We start from the raw sequence: 12,890 nt of genomic DNA, 5'->3' as shown, positions 1-12,890 counted from the left end.
CCATTTCATTTACTCTCTTCCTAAAGCCTTTACAAAGCAGCACCCTTACCTCCCCCAAGTAATGATTAGACATTCCACCAGTTGCCCCTTGCTTCACATTTACACCCAAGAGGCTCATTTTTGCACTCCTATCAATCAGTATATAGCCCAGTAATGCCCCCTTTTCATCTTTCCACTTCATCTGTGCATAACTAAGCATGACCCTCTTTGTAAACCAGGTACTCCAAGTCGCCAGTCTTTTTCAGCACAACTCCACAACTGTTCAGCAGTCTTACTTACACCATCACGTACCGCATGCCTCCCAGTTTTGGCTCGGCCATCATATTACCCATTCTCTCTTTCAAATCTACCATCATTTGCACTTATCAGAACTGTAGATCTACTACTAACAAACTCTTGCCTAAACACACACTTCTTTTCTTCAGCTTTTTTCGTATCAGGGTGCATAAGTGCTAATGCTCAACTACCTCTTGGAATCTATTTATTTATTCATTATTCTTTCTCTATTCCTGGGGATAGGAGAGAAAGAGAATACTTCCCTCGTCTTCCCCGCACGTTATAGGTGACTAACAGGGAGGTGGGGGTTGAAACCCCCCTCGTATTTAGATTTCTAAAAGGGGAAACAGGATAGGGAGTCATCCTCCTCAAAGGCTCAGATTGGGGTGTCTGAGTGTGTGTGGATGTGACCAAGATGAGAAGAAAGGAGAGAAAGATGATGTTTTTGAGGAAAGGAACCTGGATGTTTTCGCTTCATTGAAACGAAGCTCAAGGGTAAAGGGGAAGAGTAGTTGGGAATGTCTTGGGAGTAAAGTCGGGTTGGTGAGGGGACAAGAGCAAAGGAAGGAGTAGCACTACTGAAACAGTTGTGGGAGTATATGGTAGAGTGTAAGAAAGTAAATTCTAGATTGATATGGGTAAAACTGAAAGTGGATGGAGAGAGATGGGAGATTATTGGTGCATATGTACTTGGTCATGAGAGGCAAGTGTTTGGGGAGCAGCTGAGTTAGCAACTTTGATGCATGAGACTAGGTTATAGTGATGGGTGATTTGAGTGTGAAAGTGAGTTATGTGGCAGTTGAGTGTATGATTGGTGTACATGGGGTGTCCAGTGTTGTAAATGGAAATGGTGATGAGATTGTGGATCTGTGTGCTGAAAAAGGCCTGGTGATTGAAAATACCTGATTTAGAAATAGATATATACATAAGGTGAGGTGCCTGAGGATTGGCGGAATGCATGCATAGTGCCATTGTACAAAGGCAAAGGGGATAAGAGTGAGTGCTCAAATTACAGAGGTATAAGTTTTTACATAGCCAGAGGTTGAACCATTATGTGACATTCATTTTTTTCATTCATTTCAAGCTAGAAGTTTCAGTTTTCTAAATTGTTTCTTACATTTTTCATATGTATATATTTTTCATATGTATATATATATGTATGTGTGTGTGTGTGTATATGTGCGTATGTATGTGTATGTATGTGTATATGTGCGTATGTATATATATATATGTATATTATCCCTGGGGATAGGGGTGAAAGAATACTTCCCACGTATTCCTCGCGTGTCGTAGAAAGTGACTAGAGGGGACGGGAGCGGGGGGCCAGAAATCCTCCCCTCCTTGTATTAACTTTCTAAAATGGGAAACAGAAGAAGGAGTCACGCGGGGAGTGCTCATCCTCCTCGAAGGCTCAGAGTGGGGTGCCTAAATGTGTGTGGATGTAACCAAGATGTGAAAAAAGGAGAGATAGGTAGTATGTTTGAGGAAAGGAACCTGGATGTTTTGGCTCTGAATGAAACGAAGCTCAAGGGTAAAGGGGAAGAGTGGTTTGGGAATGTCTGGGGAGTAAAGTCAGGGGTTAGTGAGAGGACAAGAGCAAGGGAAGGAGTAGCAATACTCCTGAAACAGGAGTTGTGGGAGTATGTGATAGAGTGTAAGAAAGTAAATTCTCAATTAATATGGGTAAAACTGAAAGTTGATGGAGAGAGGTGGGTGATTATTGGTGCATATGCACCTGGGCATGAGAAGAAAGATCAAGAGAGGCAAGTGTTTTGGGAGCAGCTGAATGAGTGTGTTAGTGGTTTTGATGCACGAGACCGGGTTATAGTGATGGGTGATTTGAATGCAAAGGTGAGTAATGTGGCAGTTGAGGGAATAATTGGTATACATGGGGTGTTCAGTGTTGTAAATGGAAATGGTGAAGAGCTTGTAGATTTATGTGCTGAAAAAGGACTGATTATTGGGAATACCTGGTTTAAAAAGCGAGATATACATAAGTATACTTATGTAAGTAGGAGAGATGGCCAGAGAGCGTTATTGGATTACGTGTTAATTGACAGGCGTGCGAAAGAGAGACTTTTGGATGTTAATGTGCTGAGAGGTGCAACTAGAGGGATGTCTGATCATTATCTTGTGGAGGCTAAGGTGAAGATTGGTATGGGTTTTCAGAAAAGAAGAGTGAATGTTGGGGTGAAGAGGGTGGTGAGAGTAAGTGAGCTTGAGAAGGAGACCTGTGTGAGGAAGTACCAGGAGAGTCTGAGTACAGAATGGAAAAAGGTGAGAACAATGGAAGTAAGGGGAGTGGGGGAGGAATGGGATGTATTTAGGGAATCAGTGATGGATTGCGCAAAAGATGCTTGTGGCATGAGAAGAGTGGGAGGTGGGTTGATTAGAAAGGGTAGTGAGTGGTGGGATGAAGAAGTAAGAGTATTAGTGAAAGAGAAGAGAGAGGCATTTGGACGATTTTTGCTGGGAAAAAATGCAATTGAGTGGGAGATGTATTAAAGAAAGAGACAGGAGGTCAAGAGAAAGGTGCAAGAGGTGAAAAAAAGGGCAAATGAGAGTTGGGGTGAGAGAGTATCATTAAATTTTAGGGAGAATAAAAAGATGTTCTGGAAGGAGGTAAATAAAGTGCGTAAGACAAGGGAGCAAATGGGAACTTCAGTGAAGGGCGCAAATGGGGAGGTGATAACAAGTAGTGGTGATGTGAGAAGGAGATGGAGTGAGTATTTTGAAGGTTTGTTGAATGTGTTTGATGATAGAGTGGCAGATATAGGGTGTTTTGGTCGAGGTGGTGTGCAAAGTGAGAGGGTTAGGGAAAATGATTTGGTAAACAGAGAAGAGGTAGTGAAAGCTTTGCGGAAGATGAAAGCCAGCAAGGCAGCAGGTTTGGATGGTATTGCAGTGGAATTTATTAAAAAAGGGGGTGACTGTATTGTTGACTGGTTGGTAAGGTTATTTAATGTATGTATGACTCATGGTGAGGTGCCTGAGGATTGGCGGAATGCGTGCATAGTGCCATTGTACAAAGGCAAAGGGGATAAGAGTGAGTGCTCAAATTACAAAGGTATAAGTTTGTTGAGTATTCCTGGTAAATTATATGGGAGGGTATTGATTGAGAGGGTGAAGGCATGTACAGAGCATCAGATTGGGGAAGAGCAGTGTGGTTTCAGAAGTGGTAGAGGATGTGTGGATCAGGTGTTTGCTTTGAAGAATGTATGTGAGAAATACTTAGAAAAGCAAATGGATTTGTATGTAGCATTTATGGATCTGGAGAAGGCATATGATAGAGTTGATAGAGATGCTCTGTGGAAGGTATTAAGAATATATGGTGTGGGAGGAAAGTTGTTAGAAGCAGTGAAAAGTTTTTATCGAGGATGTGAGGCATGTGTACGTGTAGGAAGAGAGGAAAGTGATTGGTTCTCAGTGAATGTGGGTTTGCGGCAGGGGTGTGTGATGTCTCCATGGTTGTTTGATTTGTTTTTGGATGGGGTGGTTAGGGAGGTAAATGCAAGAGTTTTGGAAAGAGGGGCAAGTATGAAGTCTGTTGGGGATGAGAGAGCTTGGGAAATGAGTCAGTTGTTGTTCGCTGATGATACAGCGCTGGTGGCTGATTCATGTGAGAAACTGCAGAAGCTGGTGACTGAGTTTGGTAAAGTGTGTGGAAGAAGAAAGTTAAGAGTAAATGTGAATAAGAGCAAGGTTATTAGGTACAGTAGGGTTGAGGGTCAAGTCAATTGGGAGGTGAGTTTGAATGGAGAAAAACTGGAGGAAGTGAAGTGTTTTAGATACCTGGGAGTGGATCTGGCAGCGGATGGAACCATGGAAGCGGAAGTGGATCATAGGGTGGGGGAGGGGGCGAAAATTCTGGGGCCTTGAAGAATGTGTGGAAGTCGAGAACATTATCTCGGAAAGCAAAAATGGGTATGTTTGAAGGAATAGTGGTTCCAACAATGTTGTATGGTTGCGAGGCGTGGGCTATGGATAGAGTTGTGCGCAGGAGGATGGATGTGCTGGAAATGAGATGTTTGAGGACAATGTGTGGTGTGAGGTGGTTTGATCGAGTGAGTAACGTAAGGGTAAGAGAGATGTGTGGAAATAAAAAGAGCGTGGTTGAGAGAGCAGAAGAGGGTGTTTTGAAGTGGTTTGGGCACATGGAGAGGATGAGTGAGGAAAGATTGACCAAGAGGATATATGTGTCGGAGGTGGAGGGAACAAGGAGAAGAGGGAGACCAAATTTGAGGTGGAAAGATGGAGTGAAAAAGATTTTGTGTGATCAGGGGCCTGAACATGCAGGAGGGTGAAAGGAGGGCAAGGAATAAAGTGAATTGGAGCGATGTGGTATACCGGGGTTGACGTGCTGTCAGTGGATTGAATCAAGGCATGGAAAGCTGTGTAGGTATGTATATTTGCGTGTGTGGACGTATGTATATACATGTGTATGGGGGGGTTGGGCCATTTCTTTCGTCTGTTTCCTTGCGCTACCTCGCAAACGCGGGAGACAGCGACAAAGTATAATAAAAAAATAATAATAAGTTTGTTGAGTATTCCTGGCAAATTATATGGGAGGGTATTGATTGAGAGGGTGAAGGCATGTACAGAGCATCAGACTGGGGAAGAGCAGTGTGGTTTCAGAAGTGGTAGAGGATGTGTGGTTCAGGTGTTTGCTTTGAAGAATGTATGTGAGAAATACTTAGAAAAGCAAATGGATTTGTATGTAGCATTTATGGATCTGGAGAAGGCATATGATAGAGTTGATAGAGATGCTCTGTGGAAGGTATTAAGAATATATGGTGTGGGAGGCAAGTTGTTAGAAGCAGTGAAAAGTTTTTATCGAGGATGTAAGGCATGTGTACGTGTAGGAAGAGAGGAAAGTGATTGGTTCTCAGTGAATGTAGGTTTGCGGCAGGGGTGTGTGATGTCTCCATGGTTGTTTAATTTGTTTATGGATGGGGTTGTTAGGGAGGTGAATGCAAGAGTTTTGGAAAGAGGAGCAAGTATGAAGTCTGTTGGGGATGAGAGAGCTTGGGAAGTGAGTCAGTTGTTGTTCGCTGATGATACAGCGCTGGTGGCTGATTCATGTGAGAAACTGCAGAAGCTGGTGACTGAGTTTGGTAAAGTGTGTGAAAGAAGAAAGTTAAGAGTAAATGTGAATAAGAGCAAGGTTATTAGGTACAGTAGGGTTGAGGGTCAATTCAATTGGGAGGTGAGTTTGAATGGAGAAAAACTGGAGGAAGTGAAGTGTTTTAGATATCTGGGAGTGGATCTGGCAGCGGATGGAACCATGGAAGCGGAAGTGGATCATAGGGTGGGGGAGGGGGCGAAAATTCTGGGAGCCTTGAAGAATGTTTGGAAGTCGAGAACATTATCTCGGAAAGCAAAAATGGGTATGTTTGAGGGAATAGTGGTTCCAACAATGTTGTATGGTTGCGAGGCGTGGACTATGGATAGAGTTGTGCGCAGGAGGATGGATGTGCTGGAAATGAGATGTTTGAGGACAATGTGTGGTGTGAGGTGGTTTGATCGAGTAAGTAACGTAAGGGTAAGAGAGATGTGTGGAAATAAAAAGAGCGTGGTTGAGAGAGCAGAAGAGGGTGTTTTGAAATGGTTTGGTCACATGGAGAGAATGAGTGAGGAAAGATTGACCAAGAGGATATATGTGTCGGAGGTGGAGGGAACGAGGAGAAGAGGGATACCAAATTGGAGGTGGAAAGATGGAGTGAAAAAGATTTTGTGTGATCGGGGCCTGAACATGCAGGAGGGTGAAAGGAGGGCAAAGAATAGAGTGAATTGGAGCGATGTGGTATACCGGGGTTGACGTGCTGTCAGTGGATTGAATCAAGGCATGTGTATGGGGGTGGGTTGGGCCATTTCCTTCATCTGTTTCCTTGTGCTACCTCGCAAACGCGGGAGACAGCGACAAAGCAAAAAAAAAAAAAAAAAAAAAATGTATGTTAAGTAGGAGAGATGGTCAAAGGGCGTTATTAGATTATGTGTTAATTGATAGGTGTGTAAAAGAGAGATTTGTGGATGTTGATGTGCTGAGAGGGGCAGCTGGAGTGATGTCTCATCACTATCTTGTGGAGGCAAATGGTGAAGGTTTGTTAAGGTTTCCAGACAAGAAGAGAGTTGTGAGAGTAAGTGAGCTTGGAAGACTAGTGTGAGGAAATACCAGGAGAGATTAAGTGTAGAATGGCAAAAGGAGAGCAATAGACGTGAGGGGAGTGGGGGGAGGAATGGGATGTATTTAGGGAAGTAGTGATGACTTGCACAAAGATGCATGTGGCATGAGAAAGGTGGGAGGTGGGCAGATTAGAAAAGGTAATGAGTGGTGGGATGAAGTAAGGTTTTCAGTGAAAGAGAAGAGAGAAGCATTTGGAAGATTCTTGCAGAGAAGTAGTGCATATGACTGGGAGATGTATAAAAGAATGCAGTAGGAGGTCAAGAGAAAGGTGCAAGAGGTGAGAAAGAGAGCAAAAGAGAGTTGGGGTGAGAGAGTATCATTAAATTTTAGGGAGAATAAAAAATATGTTTTGGAAGGAGGTAAATAAAGTGCATAAGACAAGAGAACAAATGGGAACATCAGTGAAGAGGGCAAATGAGGAGATTATAAGAAGTAGTGATGAAGTGAGTATTTTGAAGGCTTGCTGAATGTGTTTGATGATAGAGTGGCAGATGTAGGGTTTTGTGTTTGGGATGGTGTGAGAGTCAGGGAGAATGGTTTGGCAAACAGAGAAGAGGTAGTGAAAGCTTTGCGGAAGATGAAAGCTGGCAAGGCGGTAGGTTTTCATGGTATTGCAGTGGAATTTGTTTAAAAAGTGGGTGACTGTGTTGTTGATTGGTTGGTAAGGATATCCATTGTATGTATGGGTCATGGTGAAATACCTGAGGATTGGTGGAATGCATCCATAGTGCCATTCTAAAAAGGCAAAGGGGATAAATGTAATTGTTCGAATTACATAGGCATAAGTTTGTTGAGTATTCTTGGGAAATTATATGGGAGGGTTATTTAATGGATGTATGACTCATGGTGAGGTGCCTGAAGACTGGCGGAGTGCTTGCATAGTGCCATTGTACAAAGGCAAAGTGGATAAGAGTGAGTGCTCAAATTTTTTTTTTTTTTTTTTTTTTTTTTTTTTTGCTGCTGTCTCCCGCGTTTGCGAGGTAGTGCAAGGAAACAGACGAAAGAAATGGCCCAACCCACCCCCATACACATGTATATACATACGTCCACACACGCAAATATACATACCTACACAGCTTTCCATGGTTTACCCCAGACGCTTCACATGCCCCGATTCAATCCACTGACAGCACGTCAACCCCGGTATACCACATCGCTCCAATTCACTCTATTCCTTGCCCTCCTTTCACCCTCCTGCATGTTCAGGCCCCGATCACACAAAATCTTTTTCACTCCATCTTTCCACCTCCAATTTGGTCTCCCTCTTCTCGTTCCCTCCACCTCCGACACATATATCCTCTTGGTCAATCTTTCCTCACTCATTCACTCCATGTGCCCAAACCATTTCAAAACACCCTCTTCTGCTCTCTCAACCACGCTCTTTTTATTTCCACACATCTCTCTTACCCTTACGTTACTTACTCGATCAAACCACCTCACACCACACATTGTCCTCAAACATCTCATTTCCAGCACATCCATCCTCCTGCGCACAACTCTATCCATAGCCCACGCCTCGCAACCATACAACATTGTTGGAACCACTATTCCTTCAAACATACCCATTTTTGCTTTCCGAGATAATGTTCTCGACTTCCACACATTCTTCAAGGCTCCCAGAATTTTCGCCCCCTCCCCCACCCTATGATCCACTTCCGCTTCCATGGTTCCATCCGCTGCCAGATCCACTCCCAGATATCTAAAACACTTCACTTCCTCCAGTTTTTCTCCATTCAAACTCACCTCCCAATTGACTTGACCCTCAACCCTACTGTACCTAATAACCTTGTTCTTATTCACATTTACTCTTAACTTTCTTCTTTCACACACTTTACCAAACTCAGTCACCAGCTTCTGCAGTTTCTCACATGAATCAGCCACCAGCGCTGTATCATCAGCGAACAACAACTGACTCACTTCCCAAGCTCTCTCATCCCCAACAGACTTCATACTTGCCCCTCTTTCCAAAACTCTTGCATTCACCTCCCTAACAACCCCATCCATAAACAAATTAAACAACCATGGAGACATCACACACCCCTGCCGCAAACCTACATTCACTGAGAACCAATCACTTTCCTCTCTTACATCCTCGATAAAAACTTTTCACTGCTTCTAACAACTTGCCTCCCACACCATATATTCTTAATACCTTCCACAGAGCATCTCTATCAACTCTATCATATGCCTTCTCCAGATCCATAAATGCTACATACAAATCCATTTGCTTTTCTAAGTATTTCTCACATACATTCTTCAAAGCAAACACCTGATCCACACATCCTCTACCACTTCTGAAACCACACTGCTCTTCCCCAATCTGATGCTCTGTACATGCCTTCACCCTCTCAATCAATACCCTCCCATATAATTTCCCAGGAATACTCAACAAACTTATACCCCTGTAATTTGAGCACTCACTCTTATCCCCTTTGCCTTTGTACAATGGCACTATGCACGCATTCCGCCAATCCTCAGGCACCTCACCGTGAGTCTTACATACATTAAATAACCTTACCAACCAGTCAACAATACAGTCACCCCCTTTTTTAATAAATTCCACTGCAATACCATCCAAACCTGCTGCCTTGCCGGCTTTCATCTTCCGCAAAGCTTTTACTACCTCTTCTCTGTTTACCAAATCATTTTCCCTAACCCTCGCACTTTGCACACCACCTCGACCAAAACACCCTATATCTGCCACTCTATCATCAAACACATTCAACAAACCTTTAAAATACTCACTCCATCTCCTTCTCACATCACCACTACTTGTTATCACCTCCCCATTTGCGCCCTTCACTGAAGTTCCCATTTGCTCCCTTGTCTTACGCACTTTATTTACCTCCTTCCAGAACATCTTTTTATTCTCCCTAAAATTTAATGATACTCTCTCACCCTAACTCTCATTTGCCCTTTTTTTCACCTCTTGCACCTTTCTCTTGACCTCCTGTCCCTTTCTTTTATACGTCTCCCACTCAATTTCATTTTTTCCCTGCAAAAATCGTCCAAATGCCTCTCTCTTTCACTAATACTCTTACTTGTTCATCCCACCACTCACTACCCTTTCTAATCAACCCACCTCCCACTCTTCTCATGCCACAAGCATCTTTTGCGCAATCCATCACTGATTCCCTAAATACATCCCATTCCAACCCCACTCCCCTTACTTCCATTGTTCTCACCTTTTTCCATTCTGTACTCAGTCTCTCCTGGTACTTCCTCACACAAGTCTCCTTCCCAAGCTCACTTACTCTCACCACCCTCTTCACCCCAACATTCACTCTTCTTTTCTGGAAACCCATACAAATCTTCACCTTAGCCTCCACAAGATAATGATCAGACATCCCTCCAGTTGCACCTCTCAGCACATTAACATCCAAAAATCTCTCTTTCGCGCGCCTGTCAATTAACACGTAATCCAATAACGCTCTCTGGCAATCTCTCCTACTTAATTAAGTATACTTATGTATATCTCGCTTTTTAAACCAGGTATTCCCAATCATCAGTCCTTTTTCAGCACATAAATCTACAAGCTCTTCACCATTTCCATTTACAACACTGAACACCCCATGTATACCAATTATTCCCTCAACTGCCACATTACTCACCTTTGCATTCAAATCACCCAACACTATAACCCGGTCTCGTGCATCAAAACCACTAACACACTCATTCAGCTGCTCCCAAAACACTTGCCTCTCATGATCTTTCTTCTCATGCCCAGGTGCATATGCACCAATAATCACCCATCTCTCTCCATCAACTTTCAGTTTTACCCATATTAATCGAGAATTTACTTTCTTACATTCTATCACATACTTCCACAACTCCTGTTTCAGGAGTACTGCTACTCCTTCCCATGCTCTTGTCCTCTCACTAACCCCTGACTTTACTCCCAAGACATTCCCAAACCACTCTTCCCCTTTACCCTTGAGCTTCGTTTCACTCAGAGCCAAAACATCCAGGTTCCTTTCCTCAAACATACTACCTATCTCTCCTTTTTTCACATCTTGGTTACATCCACACACATTTAGGCACCCCAATCTGAGCCTTCGAGGAGGATGAGCACTCCCCGCGTGACTCCTTCTTCTGTTTCCCATTTTAGAAAGTTAAAAAAATACAAGGAGGGGAGGATTTCTGGCCCCCCGCTCCCGTCCCCTCTAGTCGCTTTCTACGACACGCGAGGAATGCGTGGGAAGTATTCTTTCACCCCTATCCCCAGGGATAATATACATATATATATACACACACACACATAAACACACACACGCACACATACACACACACACACACATACATATATATACATGTGAAAAATGTAAGAAACAATTTAGAAAACTGAAACTTCTAGCTTGAAATGAAATGAAAAAATGAATGTCACATAATGGTTCAACCTCTGGCTATGGAAAAAGGAAATGTTTAATTTATTTACACAAACGTCAATAGTAGTTCTCATCAATTTAACCACTGTATCAATAAGCTTCAATGTCTAAGCTACATTTTTTTCCAATTTCACATACATACATTAAATAACCTTACCAACCAGTCAGGTTGGTAAATTATATGGGAGGGTATTGATCGAGAGGGTGAAGGAATGCACAGAGCATCAGATTGGGAAAGAGCAGCGTGGTTTCAGAAGTGGTAGAGGATGTTTGGATCAGGTGTTTGCTTTGAAAAATGTATGTGAGAAATACCTAGAAAAGCAAATGGATTTGTATGTAGCATTTATGGATCTGGAGAAGGCATATGATAGAGTTGATAGAGATGCCCTATGGAAGGGATTAAGAATATATGTTGTGGGAGGTAAGTTGTTAGAAGCAGTGAAAAGTTTTTATTGAGGATGTAAGGCATGTGTATGTGTAGGAAGAAAGTGATTGGTTCTCAGTGAATGTAGGTTTGCGGCAGAGGTACGTGATTTCTATATGGTTGTTTAATTTGTTAATGGATGGGGTTGTTAGAAAGGTAATGCAAGAGTTTTGGAAAAAGGGGCAAGTATGCAGTCTGTGGATGAGAGAGCTTGGGAAGTGAGTCAGTTGTTGTTCGCTGATGATATAGCGCTGGTGACTGATTCGGCTGAGAAACTGCAGAAGCTGGTAACTGAGTTTGGTGTGTGTGAAAGAAAGCTGAGAGAAAATGTGAATAAGAGCAAGGTTATAAGGTACATTAGGGTTGAGGGACAAGTGAATTAGGAGGTAAGATTGAATGGAGAAAAACTGGAGGAAGTGAAGTGTTTTAGATATCTGGGAGTGGATTTGGCAGCGGATGGAACCATGGAAGCGGAAGTGAATCATAGGGTGGGAGAGGGGGTGAAAGTTCTGCGAGTGTTGAAAAATATGTGGAAGTTGAAAACGATATCTTGGAAAGCAAAAAGGGGTATGTTTCAAGGAATATTGGTTCCAACAATGTTATATGGTTTTGAGGCGTGGGCTATAGATAGAGTTGTGCGGAGGAGGGTGGATGTGCTGGAAATGATACGTTTAAGGACAATATGTGGTTTGAGGTGGTTTGATCGAGTTAGTAATGGAAGGGTAAGAGAGATCTGTGGTAATAAAAAGAGTGTGGTTGAGAGAGCAGAAGAGGTTGTTTTGAAATGGTATGGTCACATGGAGAGAATGAATGAGGAAAGATTGACCAAGAGGATATATGTGTCAGAGGTGGAGGGAATGAGAAGTGGTAGACCAAATTGGAGGTGGAAAGATGGAGTGAAAAAGATTTTGAGTGATCAGGGCCTGAACATGCAGGAGGGTGAAAGGCATGCAAGGAATAGAGTGGATTGGAATGATGTGGTATACCGGGGTCGATGTGCAGTCAGTGGATTGAACCAGGGCATGTGAAGCGTCTGGGGTAAACCATGGAAAGTTCTGTGGGGCCTGGATGTGGAAAGGGAGCTGTGGTTTCGGTGCATTATACATAACAACTAGAGAGTGAGTGTGGACAAGTGTGGTCTTTGTTGTCTTTTCCTAGCGCTACCTCATGCACATGTGGGAGGAGAGGGTTTTTCCTTTCATGTGTGGCGGGGTGGCTACGGGAATGAATAAAGGCAGACTATGAATTATGTACATGTGTATATATGTATGTGTCTGTGTGTGTATGTATATGTATATGTTGAGATGTGTAGGTATGTATGTGTGCGTGTGTGGACATGTATGTATGTACATGTGTATGTGGGTGGGTTGGGCCATTCTTTCGTCTCTTTTCATGCGCTACCTTGCCAATGTGGGAGACAGCAGCAAAGTATAATGAATATAGATAAGTAAATAATGGATTTGAGAGGGTAAAGGCATTTACAGAGCATCAGATTAAGGAAGAGCGGTGTGATTTCAGAGGTGGTGGAGGATGTGTGGATCAGGTGTTTGCTTTGAAAAATATTTTTTTTTTTTTTTATTATACTTTGTCGCTGTCTCCCGCGTTTGCGAGGTAGCGCAAG

This window comes from Panulirus ornatus, chromosome 35 (genome assembly GCF_036320965.1).
Source record: "Panulirus ornatus isolate Po-2019 chromosome 35, ASM3632096v1, whole genome shotgun sequence".
Classification (NCBI taxonomy): Eukaryota; Metazoa; Arthropoda; class Malacostraca; order Decapoda; family Palinuridae; genus Panulirus; species Panulirus ornatus.
This window is presented reverse-complemented; position numbering follows the sequence as displayed.